The sequence below is a fragment of the Cryptomeria japonica genome, chromosome 3, assembly GCF_030272615.1.
Source record: "Cryptomeria japonica chromosome 3, Sugi_1.0, whole genome shotgun sequence".
Taxonomy (NCBI): domain Eukaryota; kingdom Viridiplantae; phylum Streptophyta; class Pinopsida; order Cupressales; family Cupressaceae; genus Cryptomeria; species Cryptomeria japonica.
In genome coordinates, this window is record NC_081407.1 from 344,712,637 (window position 1) to 344,735,890 (window position 23,254).

The following is a 23,254-nucleotide window of genomic DNA, read 5'->3' on the forward strand; positions in this document are numbered from 1 at the left end:
GATAGACATAGAGTATATTCATTTAATTCTTTCGAAGCTTCGGGGTCATTTTCAATTTTTTGCCTCTGCTTTCTACTCCACCATGGATGGATTGGGTGCTCGTTTCAACATGCCTACCTTTGATATCTTTTATGAGTGTTTGTCTCGTGAGCAGTCTCATCTTTCTCAGTTAGATATGCTTTCAGGATCCAAGAACAAAGCATTGGTTGCTCAGTCCTCTAAGGAGAAACAAAAGCATAAATGGAAGCTGAAGAAGCCTTTTGCAAGTAGTGAGAATCACTCCAAGCCTGCTCCTAAGTTTGAATATAAACCACCATTTCCTCCCAAACATGGGAAATCTTCACAGTCTGGTGAGTCTTCCTCCAAGACTAAGAAGAAATCAAGAGATACTTGCAGTTTTTGTGGCAAGGAAGGACATCCAGTTTCTAGGTGTTGGAAATGTTTAGAGGCTTTAGAGGAAGCCATGCAGTAGCATCACATCTCCTCACCTCGGGCATCTTCTCCTTCCATAGGGAAAGGTCATGCTCTCACTGCTCGAGCTTCAACCTATGGGTCCACATGGATACTTGATTCTAGTGCTTCTCCCCATATGACTCACACTCAGCAGTTGGTTACTTCTCTTGCATCTTGTGGTACTTCACAGATTGTAGTGGGTGACTCCGTTCAGCATTCAGTCTTGGGTTCAGGTTATGTCTCATTGGATGGGGGTACTCTGTAGGATATTCTGGTTGTCCCTGACATCTCGACGAACCTCCTGTCCATTTATCAGATTTGCCACTCTGGCTCTGGTAAAACAGTTGACTTCTCACCACATGATGTGGTTATTCGGGACCTCCATGACTCTGATTTGGTTGTGGCTACTAGGAGTGTGGATACTGCATCTCATCTGTACAAATTTGATGGTTTTGAGCCCTTTGTGGGTGCTGGTTCATCTCTTATAGCACATGTAGATTCAGTGAGTAAGCTTTGGCATGAGCGCTTGGGCCATGTCAATTATAGATATCTTCAGCAGATGAGTACATAGGCACTTGTTCTTGGGCTCCCACAGATTTCCTGCACTGATGGTGTTTGTCATGGTTGTGTGCTTGGCAAGCATCATAGAGATCCCTTTCCAAAGGGAAGAGCCCCTCGTGCTTTGGCACCCTTGGAGTTGATTCACAGTGATCTCATGTCATTTCCCACTCCTTCTTTTTCTGGGGCCAAGTATGTGCTCACTTTTATTGATGACTTCTCTAGACACACATGGGTGTACTTTCTTAAGTACAAGTCTGATGTCTTTGATTCATTTTGAATCTTCATGACACTTGTTGAGAAGTAGTCAGGTTGTTCTATTCAATGAATACGTACAGATAATGGGGGGGAGTATGTGAATCAGGCTTTCAAAGATTTTTGCACTAAGCATGGTTTGCAGCATCAGTTTACTGTTCCCTACACCCCTCAACAAAATGGTGTCGCTGAGTGCAAGAATAAAACCTTACAGGATATGGCGAATTGTATGATTTAGTCCAGGTCCATGGATTTGTCTTTTTGGGTTGAGGCAGTCAATTGTGCCAACTATATTCAGAATCAGATGCCTCACAAGGCTATTCGACATATTACTCCTGAGGAGGCTTGGTCTCATGACAAGCCTAATGTTTCTTTTTTCTGAGTGTTTGGCAATGAGGCATGGGATTTTATTCTTGATGCTCAAAGGAAAGCCATGGAGTGGAAGAGATGACCACTCATTTTTGTTGGCTATTGTGAGGATGTTAAGACGTATAGGTTGTTTGATCCTAATTCCAGAGAGGTCTTGTTTCAATGGGATGTTCAGTTTGATGAGCGCCTTCCCACAGTGGATACCCTAACTCCAGTGTCTACTCCTCTACCTACTCCTTCCACTGCATCTCTTCAGGATCTTTTTGAGGATTATTTTGATGATGGTGCTAATGATCCACCATCCCCGTCTCCACCTGCTCCACCTCAGATGCCCAAGTGGGCTCACTTTACTGTTGAGGCGACAGGTCCTCTAGTCAGTGATCCTTCAGATACTCGTCGGACCCATTCTCATTCTGTGGGTTCTAGTCTTTTGAGTCATGCTATTTCAAATGATCCTCAAAAGTTTTCAGAGGCTACTGGTCATCCTGAGTGGGATTGTGCTATGGAGGAGAAGTATTCTTCTTTGATGAGGAATCATACTTGGGATCTTTGTCCTCTTCCTAAGGGCAGAAAGATGGTTAGGTGTCACTGGTTGTATCACACCAAGTATGTTGCTGATGGTTCCATTGATAAGTACAAAGAATGTCTTGTTGTGAAGGGTTTCTCACATGTTGATGGTATTGATTACTCTGAAACCTTTTCCCCTGTCGCCAAGATGAACTCCATTCGCTTTGTACTATCTCTTGCAGCTTCTCGGGGTTGTCCTATTTTTTATATGGATGTGAAGAGTGTCTTCTTGCATGGGGATCTGCAGGAGGAAATCTACATGGAGCAGCCTCAGGGATTTGTGCAGGACAGTTCTTTGGTTTGCAAACTTTGACATTCATTGTATGGTCTCAAACAGACCCCTCGGGCTTGGTATGAGAAGATGGATTCTTTCTTGCTCTCCACTGGGTTCACTCGCAGTCATTCTAATCACACAGTATACATTCAACTTCTTAAGGGTGAGATCCTGATTCTTGTGCTATATGTTGATGATCTCCTCATCACCGATAGCTCATCCTCTATGATTCAACATACTCAGTGAGCCTTGATGGATCAGTTTGAGATGACAGATCTTGGTCTTCTGCACTATTTCCTTGGTCTTCAGGTGATTCAATCTTCTGATGGGATCTACATTTACCAGCAAAAGTATGCTCTTGACATGATTCAGCACTTCGGCATGCTTGATTGCAAGCCTACTCCCACTCCATTTTAGTCAAGGGTTGTTTTGATCACCACTTTCTCCACTCCTTCAGTCGATTCTACTCTTTACAGGTAGTTGGTTGGCAGTTTGTTGTACCTGACTCACACCCGTTTTGATATTTCCTTTGTAGTTGGCCTTGTCTCTCGATTCTCCCATGATCCTCATGAGAGTCATAGGCAAGCAGCCAAATGTATTTTGTGGTACATTCAGGGCTCTAGTTCTCATGGCATTCACTATACATCAAGGGACCCTCACATCATTGGCTACACTGACTCAGATTGGGCTGGTGATGTCACTGATTGGAAGTCTACTTCTGGCTTTTTTTTTTTTCTGTCTTGGCTCTGGTCCTATCACATGGTCTTGCAAGAAGTAGAATTCTCATGCATTATCATCTATAGAGGCTGAGTACCAAGCTATTGTGCTCGCTAGTCAGGAGATCTTATGGCTTCAATAGTTGATGACTGAGTTTGGTTTTTCTCCTGATAGTCCCACTGTTCTTTGGTGTGACAATCAAAGTGCTATTCATATTTCTTGTAACCCGGTAGAGCATCAGCGGACGAAGCACATTGATCTTCACATGGATTTCATCTGCCAGTTGATTCAGGATGGTGTTCTCATTCTAGAGTACATTCCCACTACCGAGCAGGTTGCAGACATCTTCACGAAACCTTTTGCATCGTCGCGCTATCTTCAATTGCGCTCTATGCTTGGGGTGAAGGAATTTGTCCTTGGGGGGTCTTTATGAGGCCTTACTTCCTTCTTCTTCTTTCAGCATATTCTTTTATCTCTTTTTAGAGAGGAGTTTTTTCCAACTCGGTTTTCTCCTTTTTTCTCTGTTTCATAGAGATTTCATTGTATTTGGGTACCTGATCAGGCATTATTGTCAAGACCCATCTTTCCTGCTTTTAGTAGCTATTCTAGGTTTTAGCTTCTCCCTAAGTCTAGCTTAAGGGGGCGTGTTAGAGTAATTGGGTATTTACTTGATTAATTAAATAATATTTAATTAATTCTTTAAGTTCCCTATTATCTTTTTACACTTAATCTAACATTAGGTGCATAATAATTAATTCTTTTATTAACTATTATGTGCAAGCCTAGGTTTTCCTTTTTAGGGTTTCTTGACCTATTAGAGTTTATTTTTTCTTTTCTTGTATCATTATGACATTACACATTTTGGTGAATATTGACCTCTCCTCTTTTGAGCATGTTTTTAGCTTGCAAAAGATCTTTAGGCTCCTATGGTGTTGTGTTTCTCAACTCTCATAGTTAATGGTCTTGTGTTTTCCCAAATCTTAGGCATATACATAGTGTGTCTCAATCCCATCGCCTTGATCACGGCATGGTCCTTAGCAGTCAAATTTGTTTGTAACCGTTGTGTCATAGGGAATTGCTCTCTAGACTCAATCTAGGGTAAGTTCTCCTATATCCAATCAAATCAATCGTGTCAATTCTAGTGGTACTAATATTTATCACATAGCGCTACTCCTATCCTAGTGCTTATGTTTATCACATGGCGTTGCATCCTAGTGTATATGTTTGTCACATTGCACTATATCCTATCTTGCTAGAGCACTCACTGGATTTTATCTATTCAACATCTTATCCTATACTCAAGTTAGCAAACCTACCTGTTTAGGGTACCTATTTGAGTGAATTCTCTCAACAACTTATCCCAGTTGGCAATGTATGTTTACCACATAATTGTCAATTCTAGCCTTATTTTTAGTTATCTTCGCTAGGGCACTTGTTTGAGTGAATCCTCTCAGTGGTTTATCCAATTGATAGAATATGTTCATCACAAAACTATCAATTTTGGCCTTTTAAGACATAGACATGATTTTGTTGATTCCTCTTGAGTCAGTCTTTTTCCTGTGTGACCTTGTCACCCTATCTTGTCAATTCCTTTCTAGCCTTTCTTTCTTATCGAGAGATTGTCTACAATCTTTTCCAAAAAAAACAAAATTATCCAATCTCTCGAGGGGGAATATCATTCCCATCATGGGGCAACTTTGTATCAGTTTTTCTTCTTTGAGCCAACGCGAGAAGTTGCATTGTCTCAAAGAGGGGCAAAATGTAGACACCTAAAATTGTCCTACCTAATTAAATAAATATTTTATTTATTTAATTATTTTATCCTAAGTCTTCTATTAATTAAATAAATCTTTGTTTATTTAATTCATTCATTTATCTTTTTCTAAGCCTTTTCTAATTTAAATAAATACTTAAATAAATATTTTATTTATTTAATTATCCCCTTTCTTCTATTAATTAAATAGATCTTTATTTATTTAATTAATTCATTAGCCTTTTCTACCCATGACACATGTCATTCATCTGTGCACTAGGCCTTGGATGAGTGTATGTGTTGTTGGAGCTCAAAATTGCAGGTTGCCAAACTCTAAGAGGATGCCAAACTCTATCATCAACTTTGGCAATCAACTTTGGCCAACTAATGGAATGAACCTTTGAGGTTAGAATTCCCTTCTCTTCAGGCTCTGCTATACCTTGGTGGGTGTACGATTCATATAAGCAGATTATTGATTTTCTTTTATCTCCTTTGTTGTATCCCTCACTGTCATAAGGTAAGAGATATATAACTCAATTAAATCCTATCTTCTATACTAGCTCCTACAAATTGAAACTGAAAAATGAAAGTAATTTGACCGGTATTGAATTAAGATTTGATTAGGTCCTTTCCTCCATTGGGCAATAGAGTCATTATCTTGTTCCTTCACTGGTTTTGCACCCATTTGTTAGACAATTTTTAAACAAGCGCCTTATGCAATTATGTCAATTAATTTATTCTTAACTTTGAATCACTTTTGTCATTTAAGTGTTTAATGGATGTGTCTTCCCTTGCAAGAGTCACCACAAGAACTTACAAAAGAATTGTAATCTTTTGACTAGTATAATTCACCCATGATGAACAACTAATGTAAACAATAGCTAAGGAATGAAATAAGATTATTTGAATTAACCATGGCTCCTCAAGCCATTATAAAAAGTGAAACCAAATTAGAGAACATTAAAATATATTCCTTGCACAGTATTTGAAAGTTTTTTAATATTTAAGCTCTTTTTTAAAAATAATATATTACAATTTCTATCCCTTTATAGGTAGTTTTCTATTCTCTCTTATGTTATTCTATATTTTTTTACTTTTATTCTATCTCCACCTTTTTCATCACTTATATATGTGGTTTAATATTCATCATACCCCTTTTGGGGTGAAGAGTCACCATTTTTTGTTACAGTTAATAAAAACCTTTGAAATTAATATATCGACTAGTTTGTCAATAACCTTTCTTTAAGCTATCTTTCAGGTTTCCTTCTGGTTGGAAGCCTTAGACTTTTATTTGGTGGTAGGAAAAATCCATATCTTAAATGGGTATTCATTATAATTTCATTTTTTCTTCATTTTCATGCTTAGTCGACATCATTTTCCTATCAGGTCAAAATAACAGGCTTTATGCATTTTTTTAGCCTACTTATGGTCTTTTCCATGGTCGACAACCCAAAACACCTTGTATGGACATGATATATTTAATGGAGCTTGGAAACTTAATTTTTTGAAATGTTTCTTTCTTACATTTTTATTTTTCACTCATTTTCATCCTCTGTCAATATCATCTTTTCTACAGGTTGAAAACACTAATCTGCAACAATCGGCAAGCAAAATTAGCAGGTCAAGAGTCCATAATAGCTAGTTGAAAGGTTGGGATAGCATAATAGCAACTCTAATATGTATTAAGTCTGTTTAGGAACGTGTAGGAATAACATATTAGGGTATGACATGCTGGAAGTTGAGATGGCAAGTTATTATGAGATGTTATCATCCTCATAAGAAAAATGGCTCATGATAGAGCTGTTTGGAACAAATATATATGGCATGCCTAGGGTTATGAGTATGGGGTGATTAAGGATTATATGGACTTCTTTACTCATGCATGAAGTGGGATAGAGAGTTCAATATTCTTAGAATATATAGACTCTTTATGACTTCAAGGGAATGGATGTATATGTGAAATACAAGGTAGCTTAACAAACTTTCATGGAAGTCCATTGGAATTAATTTACTCATATCCTTATCTTATCCTCCTTTGTTGTAGGTTCTCAAATAATTAGTCATCCATTATGTGTCATTTCCATAAAGTGACCACTAATGGTAGGGTTCTTGAAATTATTTGGAAATTTCAAGCCCCAACATGTGTCAGGACCATGTGTAAAATTGGTATTATAAGCATGCTCTTGAATATGGTCATCAAATTTGACATGTCATCTTCTAGTATAATAATTATCATGATTAGGACCTTGAGTATCATCTTGTTGTTGAGTATAATCATTGGTATTCCTTCGGCCTCAAAAAGTATGTGCACGGGGTTGTTCATAGGTTTGTCTAGTATAACTAGCATGATCATATGCATCAGATATATCTTGTTTTTGAAGGATGAAGGTGACTCAAGCATGGTACATTCATGTCTATGTCCACCGTTATTAGCATTTATTTTATTTGGATCCTCTTCCAAGATTTGTGTCACTTCAAAATCATGGGGTAATCTTTCTCCATCTTGAATTAACATGTGCAAATATCATTGGCGATCTCTCCTTAAAATTATCTCAACTAACTTATTAAATCTTGCATCAAACATGTGATCTTGAATTTATTGGTTAGTAAAGGACTCGTTGTCAACATTTTGGTCATTATGTTGATAGTCAAAAGGTCATGGATTATAAAATTGTTCATCTTCAAATACATATGAATCCATGTTTCCAGATCCTTGAGCTTCTTCAGCTTGCCTTTTAGACCTTTGGGATCGAAATTCAACCATGAAAAGACCTTATCTAAAATGAAATGTGAAGCATAAATAGCAAGATGTGATTATGAAAAGGTAAGATAGTTATGGAAATGAAGGGAGAATCTCAAGTTGTCTTGCAACATCTTAAAATATTGTTCTGAAGTTGAAATGATAATCTAAGCAAGGTGTGGCTTCCTAGGAGATGACAAATTCCTTTAGGTAAGTTGACCTTAATTCAAGATGCTAAGATGGTACCCAAGATGACAAATCTGATGTGGGAACACTTAGGGATGTCTAAAATGTGTTTGCAAGATAATGATAAAGACTACTAAACAACTCTTTGACTCTAGTTGAAAAGTGTGAATGGAAGTTTTGAAAATGAAATCTGAAAATGTCTAAAAGTGAATGGAAAACCATGAAAGGATAATGGTTGACTAAATGAAATCTTATGGAATCAGCCTTAGAATTTATTTGCATGTCTCAAAAACTACAGATGCAATATGAATCCACAGACACGTCAAAATGCTTCAAAAATGCAATTTCAGAGTCCAAAAATGTGGTTTCATAGTTGCAATGTTGTTCTCAGTCTTGTCAAAATACACAGTACAATTTCTCAAAAATGCACTAGAATGTTACATAAACATAGTAGAAATGTCCAAAAATGCATTTTCTTGATCTGTAAATTTGTTTCCAATTATATCTATATATGCACCAGAAAGTTACAAAAACATGGTAGAATGTCTCAAAAACATGTTGGAAATGAACATAGACGCAACCAAAATGATCACACACATGTCGGGAAGTGCCACAGACATGTTTCTGGTAAAAAAATGTTTTCCTCAAGTCAGTCCAAAATGTTGCATTTGTAAAAATGTGACCAAATCTAATTGTTGTTGTTTTGTGGCAATAAGACATGGCAAACAAGAAGACACAATGTATGAAGGTGTTTATGTCCAAATATGAGTCCAATGTGTATGTTCTATAGGCCAAAACAACCCAATTTCCATGGTCTTTAACACAAATGAATACACTTCGAAAACTTCTTATCCCTAAGGTCAAGTCTCATGGAAATAACTTCAGCCCACATCTTGGAATATTCTTTGACTCAAATGTAGGGACACCTTAATGGGTGTGTACACTATTTTGTCTTTTCGAGAGATGACAGGTAGGGGTTGTTGACTTGGTGGTCAGTACCTTCTTAAGGATTCATGACATGTGCTTAATCACCTCTTGTGGATCTGTGTCTCTGGTCTCTATGGCGTTTGTTGATAGCTTGAGATTTTGGCATAATGCTAGTGGTGATTCCAACAAGTGGTATCAGAGTGATGGGTTAGGAATTCAAATCTTGAGAGGTCTCCTTCATTCCATCAGTGTGGAACCCTCAGTCGGTGCTGAGGGGGATATTGTTGACTTATTGGTCAGCACCTCCTTAAGAATTCATGACATGTCCTTAATCGCCTCTTGTGGATCCTTGTCTCTGGCCACTGTGGCATTCGTTGATAGCTCTATCTTTTGGCATAACAACAACGGCGATTCCAACAGGGGCCTCTAGGACTGGAAGGATGACCCAATCACGCTCTCCCTGGAAAGCTACATGTAGCTTATTATAAGCCAATGATTTATGTCTCATCTCAAGAGAGCCTTATGGTGAGTATCTTGGGGGCAAAACCAATTACGCCCTTGCACTGAAATTATCTTGATTTTCGGACAAAAATAGAGTGTGCCACTACTAAAGTTTCTAGTCACAATTTGGGGCCACCGAAACCCTACGAGCGTCCAATTCAACCTTACTTAGAGTATGAAACCCCTTTTAGATTGAAAATTATGATAGAAGATAATACTAGTTGGGTTACAACTTTCTTCTCTGCCCTTTTTTATATAGTGGACTAGAGGAAAGTACTGCTTCAGTCGCTCTTGGGCTGAGTACTTTTTCCCATCAAGGTAGGCTCTCTAAAAAAAAGAGATGCTCAATGAGTTATCTTACACCCAAGATCTGTAAAGGCGAGGGGACTGGATACTATCATTGAACATGTAGGGATCTACAACAGATTGGGCAAGTGCCTCAAACACTTCAAACAAGTTGTTCTTTGGAATGCACCAATGGAAGCATTTTCTAATTTAATAAAAAGAAGAACTTTCCTAAATTACCCCTACAAGCATAAATATGTAGTAGTTTTCAAAATACCCCAACCTGCAACCAAAAAGGATTAGAACATAATTTGAGATCAAAGGGGCCTTCTACAAACGACTTTGAATGCTTCAATCTTCAGCCAACATGTAGAACACAGATGCATCAGAACAGACCCCGAGCGTGTTATAAGTTAGTAAAAACGCAAAAACATATGAACCTTGAAAGCAGCCAAACAAGCCACAAACATGACAAAACCTAACAAAAACGCGTTATAAACTTGCAACTCATAAAAATTAACAGAACCAAAAACATGGTAGGACTAACTGCAGACATAATAAGATTTGACAAAAACGTGGTATAACAAATCACAAATGTGCTAAGATAGAATGATGCAAAAAAATAGAAACCCAATTAACCAAATACATATTAGGAAAATACAAAAACAAGCTAGAATCTAACAAAAATAGAACATGAAAAATCCTAAAATCTACAAAACCTAGACGCGACTGAAAACCGCAGATGTGCTAGAACCGTACAAAAATGTGTTAGAAAAATTGAAGACTCAAATAAAAACGTAGACATGACAAAAAAGACCACAAACACGCCAAAGATTAAAATTGTTGCAAATTTTGGATCTATGAACCTACAATCACTAAAGCACTAAAACATTAGAAAATAGGGACTAAGGTCCCATCGGGCGTGCTAAAATGTATATGTTGGAATTAGAAACTAAAGTATTTTAAAACTTTAAAAATTCAACCACATAAAACCTTAGTTCTAAAATGAATCCACCATACACCAATGAAGAACCTAAAACCATGCAAACAACAAACGAGAAATGTTATACCTTCACATGCTCATAGGATTTGATCTCCATTATTTTCCTATTTCCATTGATCTTGCTTGATATTATGGTTGCTCTCATATTTGTATTGTTCACAAGAGCTCAATAGAGAATGGATTGTGGTTGTGTATGCAATTTGGCAGAGTGTGGGTACTTGATTTGATTGATTGATATGAAAGGGAGGGAAAGAGATCTTTTTTTATAGATAATACCCTAGAAATAGACAACTAGGATTAAGAGGTGGAAGGATAAATGGTCGGCTCAAATAAGAGGGTAGGTATAGAAAATATGAAAATATTAGGGAGGCGGTTAAAGGTGAATTAAGAGATGAATGACAAGTGTCATAGAGGGAAAAGACTAATGAATTAATCAAATAAAGAAAGATTTATTTAATTATGACAAGAGGTGAGGCCAATTAAATAAATGAAATATCTATTTAATTTAGGGAAAGGATAATTTAAATAAATAAAATTATTTATTTAAATGGGGAAAGGCTAAAGAAGGATTAGTGAATTAATTAAAGAAATACGAATCTATTTAATTAATAGAAGGCTTGGGATAAAATATTTATTTAATTAGTCTAGGACAAATTTAGGTGTCTACATATACAACCGCATTTTCGAGCATTCAAGAGTATCCCGAAGGTACTCGTGCAATGGTTTCTATGACTGTAATATAATCCTGTTGCAGTGTGGGTTCCTTTGGAGTTCTTTATCAATAGTTGCAACTTTCTTCTTTAGTTTGAATAAACGGTTAGGAGATTTTATCACTTGGGTTTTGTCCTTTCCTCTTTGTAACTGGGTTTTTGATCTTGAGCTTTGTTTCTAGGACCCATATCTTTCCTTAATTAGACTTAAGGTGGGGTGTTAGTGCAAGTTTTCAGCTTTCTTTCCTTGTTTTACGGAGTTGTTTTTTTTATCCATCTTTTATGGATGATCGTCATTATTTTATTTAGTGAATTGGAAAGTTGTTGTTACGTGTTTTATGTAAGCTAAGAAAGGTCGACAATTTTATTACTATTTTTTCCTCTATTTTATGCTTTTACATCTTGGCTTATTTTTTTCCTCTATTTTATGCTTTCTCAAAGGCTCTTTATATTGTATTGATCAATCTATTAATGAATCGATTTTCAAATTCTTATTTCTCTCAATTTTCTTTCCACAAAATTTTACATGGAAACTTTATGATAAATATAATTTCTAAATCATTCAACTCCCAATCAAGAAACAAGCCGAAATAAACTTAGAAGATCAAAAGATTCGATGAGAAATAGATCAAGAGAAAATAGAGACGTCGATATGAAAAGAATATGAATCACCCTTGTAGACACCTAAAAGTTGCACAACAAATTAAGTGAATTTTATTCATTTAATTATCCCTAATTCTTCCAATTAATTAAATTGAGATTTAATTAGTTTCCCTATTCTTCTAATTAACCTATTAATCAAATTAAAGATTTGATTAAACCTCTTTCTTCTAAAACCTAATCCATTAATTAAACTAAGGTTTGATGAAATACCCTAAGCCATCTAATTAAATAAATTTTGTTTATTTAATTAAAATCATCTACCCATTTAATTAAACCCCCCTTCTAGCCCATTTAATTAAATCCCCGCACTTGCAAAATCCTACAAATGCAAATTGCGACCAAAATTAAAATAAATTAATTTTATTTTAATTAAATTCTTTTTTCCCTCACCCACTTGCAAAATCCTACATCTCCCACTTACCTCCTAAACCTCTTCTAGAGCCTTCTAGATTCTTCTAAACCCTTTAATTAGCCTAATTAACTCCTAATCATGTCCTTTCCCTAAATTTGAGGAGGTCACTTCTCAAATTTGGAGGAAAGTCTTCTAAAAGAAATAAAGGCTATATCCATTCAACAAGCTAACTTGTTGAGTTACCCCAAATTTGGAAGGACTCTTAAAAATTTGTCCCTAAAGTCTTCTCAACCTTCCCATCATGGTTAGAGACTTTCTCTCTAACTTAACCCTCGTCTAACCCAAGGGTCTTATCAATCACTCATGGCTTTAACCATGGTTATCCTATTAACCCTTGCACAAGATTTTAGCTCTTGGGTAAAAGCTTGATCCATTGGTTATCCACTAACCTAACCATAACCTTACCTCCTAAGGTAACCTTCATGTCTCCTCAGTCATTTAATGCCTCTTACATCTCCTCTCAAGCCCTCTCAAGGTGACATTTGTCAACTTGAGATTGAACCGAATCCCTCACATGGATTGATAACTTTCAATCCTAGCCCTTGTTGAGATTATTCAATCTCAACCCTCCATTTCCTTATTTTCCCTATAAATAGAGTTCTCATTCTTCATTCTCATAATCAAGTCTTTTGTGCATCAAACTTATAGTCATTTTGCAAGTTAAGGAGTCTCGTCGTTATCTTCAAGCATCAACCATTCATATCATAGAATTTTAGTTTCATTAGCTTAAATGCATATCCTTTTCTAGCTTAATTAACTCATCTAGTAGCATTTAATCTTCAATTTGGAATTAACCTAGTTTCATGTCTTCATCATCTTGAGCATTTAGTCTTGCATCTTGCATTTCATCTTAATCCATCATCTTAGATTTCACTAGGATCTTAGTTGCATCCATTTTGATCCTAGAATCATTTAAATCTCATTCTCTAGGTCGTCATCCAAGAGATCAAGTGCTCTTCTAAGTGAGGGCCACCTTGAATCTTGAGGATCTTTAGAGATAGATGAACATAGAACATGCTTAGAGTTTGGTTTTTTAAAGTTAGCTTCTTTATTTTGGATTTTGATTTCTAACCTCTAACATAATGTTTCATGTGTGTGTTTGGGATATTTCCCCTATTGCAGGTTGATGCCATATTACAGCATACATTAATTGGTGCCCACCATGGGGCTCAAACCCCATTTTTAGACATTTCTAACTTTTTTTTCCGCAAGATGATCTACAAGAATTTTTGAACATGCATTACCTCGGTTTAGCGCATATGCACTTTCTTCTAGCGCATCTATTCTTTTCTGTAGGGCATATATTTTGTTATGTAGCGCATCTGTGACCTATTTTGGCGCATCTAAATAATTATGTGATGCATCTGACACTTCTTTTAGCACATCTGGCACTTCTTTTAGCATACAACACTTCTTCTAGCGCATACAAAACACAGAGCAAAAAAAAATTATTTTTTTTAATTTTTTTATGTAATCGGTTAGAAAGTTAGGCTAATCTAGCCCACCATTGATCTTTGATGATTACTAACTAGTTTTGTGTAGGTTCTAACAGTGTTTTGCAAGTTCAAAAAGGAATTAGATTAGTTCTTTCTTTCTTACTTTCTTTCTAAGTTAGTAAAAAGAACTCATTTTTCTCTTTTTGCAAAAGGTAAAAAGAACTACATTTTCATTTGGTGCAACTAAAAGAGACCTCATCCTCAGTTGGTGCTTAAAAGAATCAAATATTTATTTATTGCAAGGATAAAAAGAACAACAAATCTCACATTTTGATTTTTTGCAAGATTAGGATCACACTTCTTTTTGGGCTCTAAAAAGAACCAACAAATTTTCATTTCTTGCAAAAGGCTAAAAAGAACAATCAACCTTTTTGTTGCAAGTAAAAAGTACAAGCCACCTTTGGTTTTTGCAAAGCGACTTACTTTTTGTTGACCACGCAATTTACTTTTGTTGACCAGGATTTGATTTTTCAAAGTTCAAAGTAAAATGCTTTGTGGGATTAAAATTAAACATCATGTTTGATTGAAGCAACATCTCCAATTAAGACTTAGAAAATAATTGCTTGGAAGGATAAAAGAACACTTGTATTATGTGCCTCAAAAGTGGTAGGTATATGCTCTCCCCTTAATTGGGTGACCAAAAAGCCAAACCCACTCTTTTTATGCTTTCTTTACTTTCAAGCAATTAAATCCTTTAGAGGGCCTTCCTTCCCCGAAGCCTCGAAAGGGCTAGTGTGAAGGGTACGATCCAAATGGGCAATGGCTTTATCACCATGTTTACCAACCCACTATAATCAAATATGGAGGCTGGTGAAAATCCCCTCCAACAGAAGTGTGTATTTGATAGCCTTCCCCTAGTATCCTTGTGATATGAAAAGCCTTTGTTCTAAAGGTTGGGAAGCCTCTTAATTGAGTTTATCATTTGTCGTGCCGAACAGAATCCTTACTACGAACCATAGCATTAGAAGCTTTGAACTGCGCCAATTGCTAGACATTGGCAATATCATAGTGCAAGGGTGGGGAAGAATCTGCCCCCAAGATTACTCGCCATATATCTCCCAAGATAACTACCTAATTAAGAAGCAATTCACTTTGGGTTAATTTATGGCAAAAGGCAAAAAAAATGGGCGCCCTCTAGGGGGTGACAAGGTTGTTTGAGCTGACAGAGTATTGAGACTAATGGGCTATGATATTGTTGATGACCTTTGAATAAAGTGTCTATCTGTTGTGTCCTTTATTATAAATCAAACCAGTGAAAACATTGGGGATTTGAAAATATCCTCACAAAAACATACACTCAATGTTTAGCATAGGGATGATCATTGTTTTCATGTGTACTATGTCTTCTTGTTATGAACATTGAAATATCTTGCAAATCAACCAATACAACAATCAATTCAAAACAAAGGGCAAAGAGCAACCTTCGAGAGAAAAGAATTTCCAAATCCAAGAAAGCACCTTTTTGAGGTGGTTATCAACTTTTCAACCATCTTTAGGCAATATTTTCATCCAACAAGATTAGGGGAGTATCAAACCAAGTGATCAAGATTTTATCATCCAACTATCTCAATGACAACAATACCTAGCTAGGTATCCAAGTTAGTCAAATCAAGTTTCCGTATCGAGAGACTTTATCCATATCATTTGATGTTCTTCAATTCACATGAGCATATCAAACAAACCCTCTATTTGACTTAGTAAGCTTGAGTATCTGAAACGAAGTATCCATCAAGTCAACAACATCAATCTACCCAAACTGAAACTTTGATCACTCATGTGACCATCCCTTGTCACTTGAAAAGAATAAGCTTATTCAAAGGAAATGAGTCCTAGCCTAAATCAAGATCATGATATCATGGCTCTCCAATCTAATCACATTTTTTATCAAGATCCCACCTATCAAGAATCTTATGATGATCCCCTAATATTTTGGTATTCCATCCATGATGATCCCCTTTTATCTCAAGAGAAGAGTCCCATTCAACATCCACCTCCTAAGAAAGAGCATGATACCCCTTCCATCTCCTTCACTAATCTAATTCAAAATCAAGAGAAAAGAACAAACTCAAATGACCCTACTCCAAGTCAAGATCAAGATCAAGGAATCCTTTAATCATCCAAATCCATTTTAGGTCCTTTCATTCCAAAGTCAAACTTTTCATCATCCAAATCAATTTTAGGTCTTTTCATTCCAAAGTCAAACTCTTCATCCTCCAAATCTATTTTAGGTCCTTTCATTCCAAAGTCAAACTCTCCATCCATTCCATCCATCTTGGGTCCTTACCTCCATCCATCCACCAATCCATCACCTCAAATGATCCATAAGAAAGATCAACAAAGGCACCATCTTTGAAATTCTTACAACCATCTATATAAACATCTTTCTAAAACTATTCTTCCATCATTTCCTTTATCTATTTTGGGTCCTTATGTCCCAAAATTCAATTTTCTTCCATCTCTTCATCACTTCTTGAGTTGTGTACCAACACTCATCTTGAATACATTTCCATCTATCCTCGCACAAATCTTCAAACATTCTATCTATTGTCCAACACCTCTTTTCTATTCCTTCAATCCCTATCATTCAGTCCTTTGCATAAATCCTGCATCTGTGAAATACGCATTTGTGTCATTTTGTCACATGCTTGCATGTGCTCGAATCTCATGTTCAGTTCTTTTCCTAGATATATATTCATGAAACGCTTCAAAATCTGAGGTTGTTCCTCTTTAACATTTTATTTTGGTTGGGATACACACTTAATCCAGAAAAGAACCACTTATCATATCTTGGTACCAACATCTTTTGATTACTATATCTCATACATTTAATCAATTGCTCTAAATCATTATGATCTCTTAGTCTAAGACATGGCTAGTGAAAAATCTAGAATCTTTCTTCGGCACCACTGTAATTATCAAACCCACATAAGTTTAGTCACTTACAAGCCAATGCAAGCAAAATAAAGAGAAAAAGACAACATCAAAAGATCAAAAGAATGATCAAGAAAAGAAAAGAAAAATGCAATGAAATGCAATATCAAAAGGCTTGGCTATGGGAACCTACAAGTAACTCCATCGGGGCTATGGATTTCTGGCTGGCAATGGAACAATATTTGTGAGATTACAATGATAACCTCATCAGGGCTATGGATGCTCGCTGGCAGCGAGGCTCTATCTAGGATGCTTTTGAAGTCAGGGTAACTCATGTAGCTAGCCACGTTGGATTATGAAGATTACAATGATCATATGAGCCAAAATGAACCCACTTGCACACACATGGGTAATTAAAGACTAAATACCTTGATCTAGTTTGGGATTCTTCTTCCCTTTTGAGTATGCTTCCTAGTCACTAGATATGTTCGGTTGAATTTTTTCGAAGGTTCTAATTGTGGGTTGGGTCTCTATCTTTAAAAAGTTCAGGAACACTTATTCATGTGGTACTAAATATTGTGACAATCTTACATATCACCTCTTTGCAAATGGAGACATTTATACTTGGGGTCAAAGTTTCATCCACTCTATTCTTCATACCACATCTCCCATTATCCTTCCTCCAATATCCATTACCCTATCTAAATTCATCCAGTGCTATCTATGATATTGCTTCATGCTAATCCATACCATCTATCCTAACTATTCATTCCTTCCATCATCCCTCGCTATCTATGATATTGTTTCTCCTATCCATATCCTATCTCTATCCATGTCCCCTTTTCCATCCTTGATCTTGATCAAAACTAAGGACAAAAACATTATTTCAAAAAAATGCTCTTGATGTGTCTCCTCATAAGCTACCTCCATCTTTCTCCTATCCACTTCCACCTCAACAATTCAGTCATCCATTCATAATGTTCCTTGTCTTGCTATACATTGGGGAAACCAAATACATCTTTCTTCTAATCCAAAAAACTCCAAAAAATCAAATGTCCAAAAACTAAAAAAAAAAATCAAAAAAATCAAGAACAAAATTGAAAATCAAACCATGAACGCATGACCCTTATATCAAATCAACAATAGGAAAACTCTTGAAGTCTACAATCAAACTGATCACATGTCTTGTTAATCAATTCATCACTCAAAATCTATCAACATCAACATGTCTTATATAGGGATAGGTACACTCGAAACCAAACAGATCGGTCTTATACAGGGTACTCACTCTTTGAAACCATGCATTCTTATCAATCATTGAGCAAATAAAAATAATGACATAGATCAGTATGACTTCTGAATTTTGTTTTGGTTAGTCATATCTTTATCAATTGATGGCAGGACATGTTTCATCTCTCTCAAAAAAAAAAAATCAAAAAAGACAAAAAAATAAAAAACAAATTAAAATGTGCAATAAAAACAAGTGATGAAAACCTAGAAACAGGCGATATTTGTGATAAAGCGGCTCCTCCATCTATTTGTCCATATCATATCCACCCATTTGAGCCATCACCAAAAATTCATAATTCACAAATGCTTATCAATCTTGGACATACTTAGTGTAGTCATTGTCCTTGATTTATCTGAATCAATTATCCAAATCGTATCCCACCATGGCTTGGTGATCAATGTACATATCCATATCGAATTAGTATCAACAGAAAGGGGGAAAATCCTAACCTCGCTGGCGGCATTTCGCCTTGAGGGTTTAAAACATCAGACCGAACACATAGCAAGAAAACAAGGATCAGAACAACCAACAAATAAAAAAGACAATGCAAGAAGACTAGATATCATGGAATTGAACTGATTGGAATTAAATAAAAGATCTATTTGCAAGATGTTTTACTTGACAAGAATACATTTCCAATAGCACTCATGCTTACTTATGGTTGTTAATTTTTTCTTATCATAACACCTAAGTGACTCAAGGATGTCTCAACAACTAGAGAAGCAAGGAAGGAATGTGATGTTTTCTTTGTCTGTTGTTTGGGAGTGAAGTCTTTTACTATGAAAATTTGTCTTACGATGTGATCAGGTAACATATCACTAAAGACATTTTCATATTTGTCTAGGAAAAAGGTTAACTCTTGTCTGTTTTACACAAGCAACGCTCAGGTTGTCTTGGTTCAATTATACCTCGATGCTTGTGTCATCTTGCAATATCAAAATCCATGTAAGTTATACTCGGGTCGTTATGGTTCAATTATACCATGATGCTTGTATCAACTTTCAACAAATCAAGGCCCAACGATAAAAACAAAGGAAGCATTGACACTTTGATCAAAATAGATGACAACATTGAGAATGAGAATGCATATTAAGCTTTGCATTAGTTGCACATCATTATCATCTTAATCTTGCATTAGGTTGCATATCATTTTAATCTTGCATTAGTATCATTTAATTATCATTATCACTGTCATGTCATTCTTACATCTCATTTTCAAGACACATCTCATCATCATCATCTAGTCACATTCATCATTGCATCCATCACATGCATATCTATCACATCATCACGGAATGTTTCTTCACTTTCATATCTTCATCATCCATTTATCAACATCAACTTCAACATGTCTTATACAGGATGTATCTTTCCTGAAACCATACGTTTTGATTAAGTCTTATATAGGATATGTCATTCCTGAAACGAGACGTTTTGATCATCTTTGTCTTATACAAGAGGTGTCATTCCCGAAACTAGACTTGATCCTAATCTTATCGATTCTATTAATCCATTTCATCTAATCCATTCTATCATGTCTTATACAAGATGTATCTTTCCTGAAACCAAATATTTTGATCAGGTCTTATATAGGATATATCGTTCCTAAAACTAGACGTTTTGATCATCTTTGTATTATACAAGAGGTGTCATTCATGAAACCAAACTTGATCTCAATCTTATCAATTCTATCAATCCATTTCATCTGATCCATTCTATCATGTCTTATATAATATGTATCTTTCTTGAAACTAGATGTTTTGATCAAGTCTTATACATGATATATCGTTCCTGAAACCAGACGTTTTGATCATCTTTGTCTTATACAGGAGGTGTCATTCCTAAAACGAGACTTAATCTTAATCTTATCAATCCAATCAATCTAATCAATCAAGTTCCAAACCCATGCATGTCATCAACTATCCACTCTTCTATCTTTCAAATAACATTCTTCTTCTTTCAAGAGATGATTCATGCCTTTAGTGCATGAACGATCTCAGGAGGGGGCATCATATCTAATCTCAATATCAATTTCATATCAGTCTCACATCGACACTAGCTTCATATAGACTTTTCATATCAAATCAATTCTTCATATCTGGGGCATCATATCGAATCTCAACATCAATTTCATATCAGTCTCATATCGACTTTTCATATCAAATCAATTCTTCATATATGAGGCATCATATCGAATCTCGACCTCAATTTCATATCAGCCTCATATCAACATCAATCTCATATCAACTTTTCATATCCATAGAATCATATCGACAACTTTGACGACAACATCATATCAAAAAAAATTGTTGATAAATTGAGTGTTTTCTTTGAATCAACATGTTGTCACACGTTAACTCAAAGAGGGGCAAAATGTAGACACCTAAAAGTTGCACAACAAATAAATTAATTTTTTTTCTTTTAATTATCCCTAATTCTTCCAATTAATTAAATTGAGATTTAATTAATATCCCTATTCTTCTAATTAACCTATTAATCAGATTAAAGATTTGATTAAACCTCTTTCTTCTAAAACCTAATCCATTAATTAAACTAAGGTTTGATTAAATGCCCTAAGCCATCTAATTAAATAAACCTTGTTTATAATTAAAATCCTCTTCCCATTTAATTAAATCCCCCTTCTAGTACATTTAATTAAATGGAGTGTGTGGTTGTGTGAAGGCTAGCTCTAAGGAGTGTGGAGGGTGTGGTTTTGTAAACAAAGAGGTGTGAAATATCGAGTTTTTTTATAGAGTATGTAAGCAATGAAATGTTTAGAGAAGAGGTATTGTAGAGAGGATTAATGTCTAGAGAGAGGTCATTGTAAGGTCATGTATGTAATTGTTAACTACAGATTTAAATAAGTTTCTTATTGCAATCTTTATGTCAATTCCATTTAAGTTAGTGTGCAGAGAGTCTCTACATTTATGCTAAGTGTTATTGAGTTTTTATGTTGGTAGGTAGAGGTGGTATTTTTTCTTCCATCAATTGGTTGACTATGTTCAATTAACTAGGCTAAAGATGGATAAATTAAATAAACTTAACTAAATATGAAACATACAAAATAGAAGTAAAAAATTATAAAGCAGATATGGGGATGACATGTAGTGATAAATGCAGTGCTAAAATTTGAAGGTGAGTGGACAAGACTCCAATGTTGGGCACTAATATCCTAAAGCTATGCATATGGAAACAAAGATCGAGAATAGCTTGAGGAAGGATCTAGGTAGCTATCATCAAAATTTGGAGCAAAAATAGAAAGACAAAAGTATTGGGCACTATAGTCATAGGTTTTTGGGTAGTTAAAAGTTTGAAAATATCTACTGTAATATGCTCTATTCATCTGTATCAATGTTGCAATTTAAATCCTTTATATTTACACATGTACACATGAACGAGCAAGAAGTATTTTGTTGTATAAGGGCTTACCTTGGTCAAAACCCATGATGGTATTTCTACCTCCATAATAGAAATGATGATAATGATAGAGAGTGTGTTCTCCAGGAGAGTAGATGCTAATAGAACAAAACAAGTAATAATTTTACCTTAGGTAGGAGTGATGGTGAATTTCTCACTTGAAGTCATGTAAGATGTTAGTACATGATAATGATAACAAGTAATAAACAGTAGATGATACTTGATAGTAGATTATTGTATGCTTGATATTATCCTCAAACTTCTTAGCTTGATTTATTGTGATGACTTTTTTAGATTGATATATTGATCATTCAAGTAAGCTTTAGAAATGAGGAAGAGAGACACATTTATATGTGACTCACATTTTGGGGAAATTAATCAATTCTGGCTGGCAACAAGGTCATGACATTTAAGGAACTAAAGCTAGCATTTGAATCTTAGAATTTTGAGCCAAATTAGTGGAACACTGGTGTTGGACACTATAGTCCAACTCTATTTGGAGGTTCAAAGGGTTGGGTACTAAGAGATTCAACCTAGATTGCTAATATGAACCTACTTGATGAGAATGTTCACACAACATTAGGCACATTTATCAAAAAAAGTACTAGACCTAGCATGAAATTGTAAGTGGCAACAATTTATAATGCTATAGAGCTATGAAAGTCTTACTACTTGTGTTGCAATCATAAGTTGATGTAGGGAGGTAGTTAGGCTCCCCTTTGGCTTCATTCCATGGTTCCAATTTTCAAACAATTAGCACAAGCTTAATGCCTCAAAAATATTGTTGTCATTCATGCTTGAATAGATTTGTGTGTTGGTTGCTCAATATTACTAGTTTAGTTAGTCTAGAAGCATCAAACCAAGGTGCCTATAAGTGCATGTGTATCTCCTCTAATATTTTGTGCTTCTTTACTAAGAGGGGAGGGGGTCTTGTTCAATGTGGGGAGGTTGAGTAGATCCATTGGTTCTTTCTTTAAGAAATATTTTGGGCACTTCTTGTTGTGTTATAGTTTTTCATCTTTAAAGGCCATTTAATTTAGGGCTTCTTGAGCTACTCAAGTTTATTCTAATTATTTTTCCAAGCAACAAAATCCTATTGTCAATTTGGGCGGTCATATCCCTATGTTTTATTATGGGATAGATTTGTTGGTGGATTTCTAACAAAGAAAAGACCTATTGTACTCTATTTTGATCTAGGTTTGTTCGAACCATAGTATAAATTAGCTCCAAATTGGGTTATAAGTGGTATAAATGTGTAATTATTATCATCCTCCATTTGAATCAATGTCTTCTTAATTTTATCTCTTTGATATAGGTTCTGTTGTCCTCAAAATTTGATTCCCTTCAATGTCCTTAAGATAATACGGTCTAAACTGGGTGCAGAGAAAACATCAAAGATAAGGAAATTCCAGAGACAACATATGACAAGGTTTGATTTAAACCTTCTACACTTCGGGCTTCCTTAGAGCCCAGGTGGGTATACCTTTGTGAATTAACTTCACACTTTTAAACAATAAACCCACAGCAAACCAATCCAGAAAACCAGTGGATTCATTCACCTTGAAATCAAATGAAAACAATGAATAGAAACTGTACTTAACTTCAGCATTTTTGATCAACAAAGTATGCAATAAACAACCTCGATTAACACCAGTGCCTTATCCAAGGTTACAGAGTCACTTAAATTCAAATAAAAATTCTGAAACAATATATCCTTATGCTTCCCATCGGCTTGGTTTCCACTAATCCTGATATATGCCTGGCACATACAAGAATTCAATCATTCTAGACTAAGCTATGGTCCTC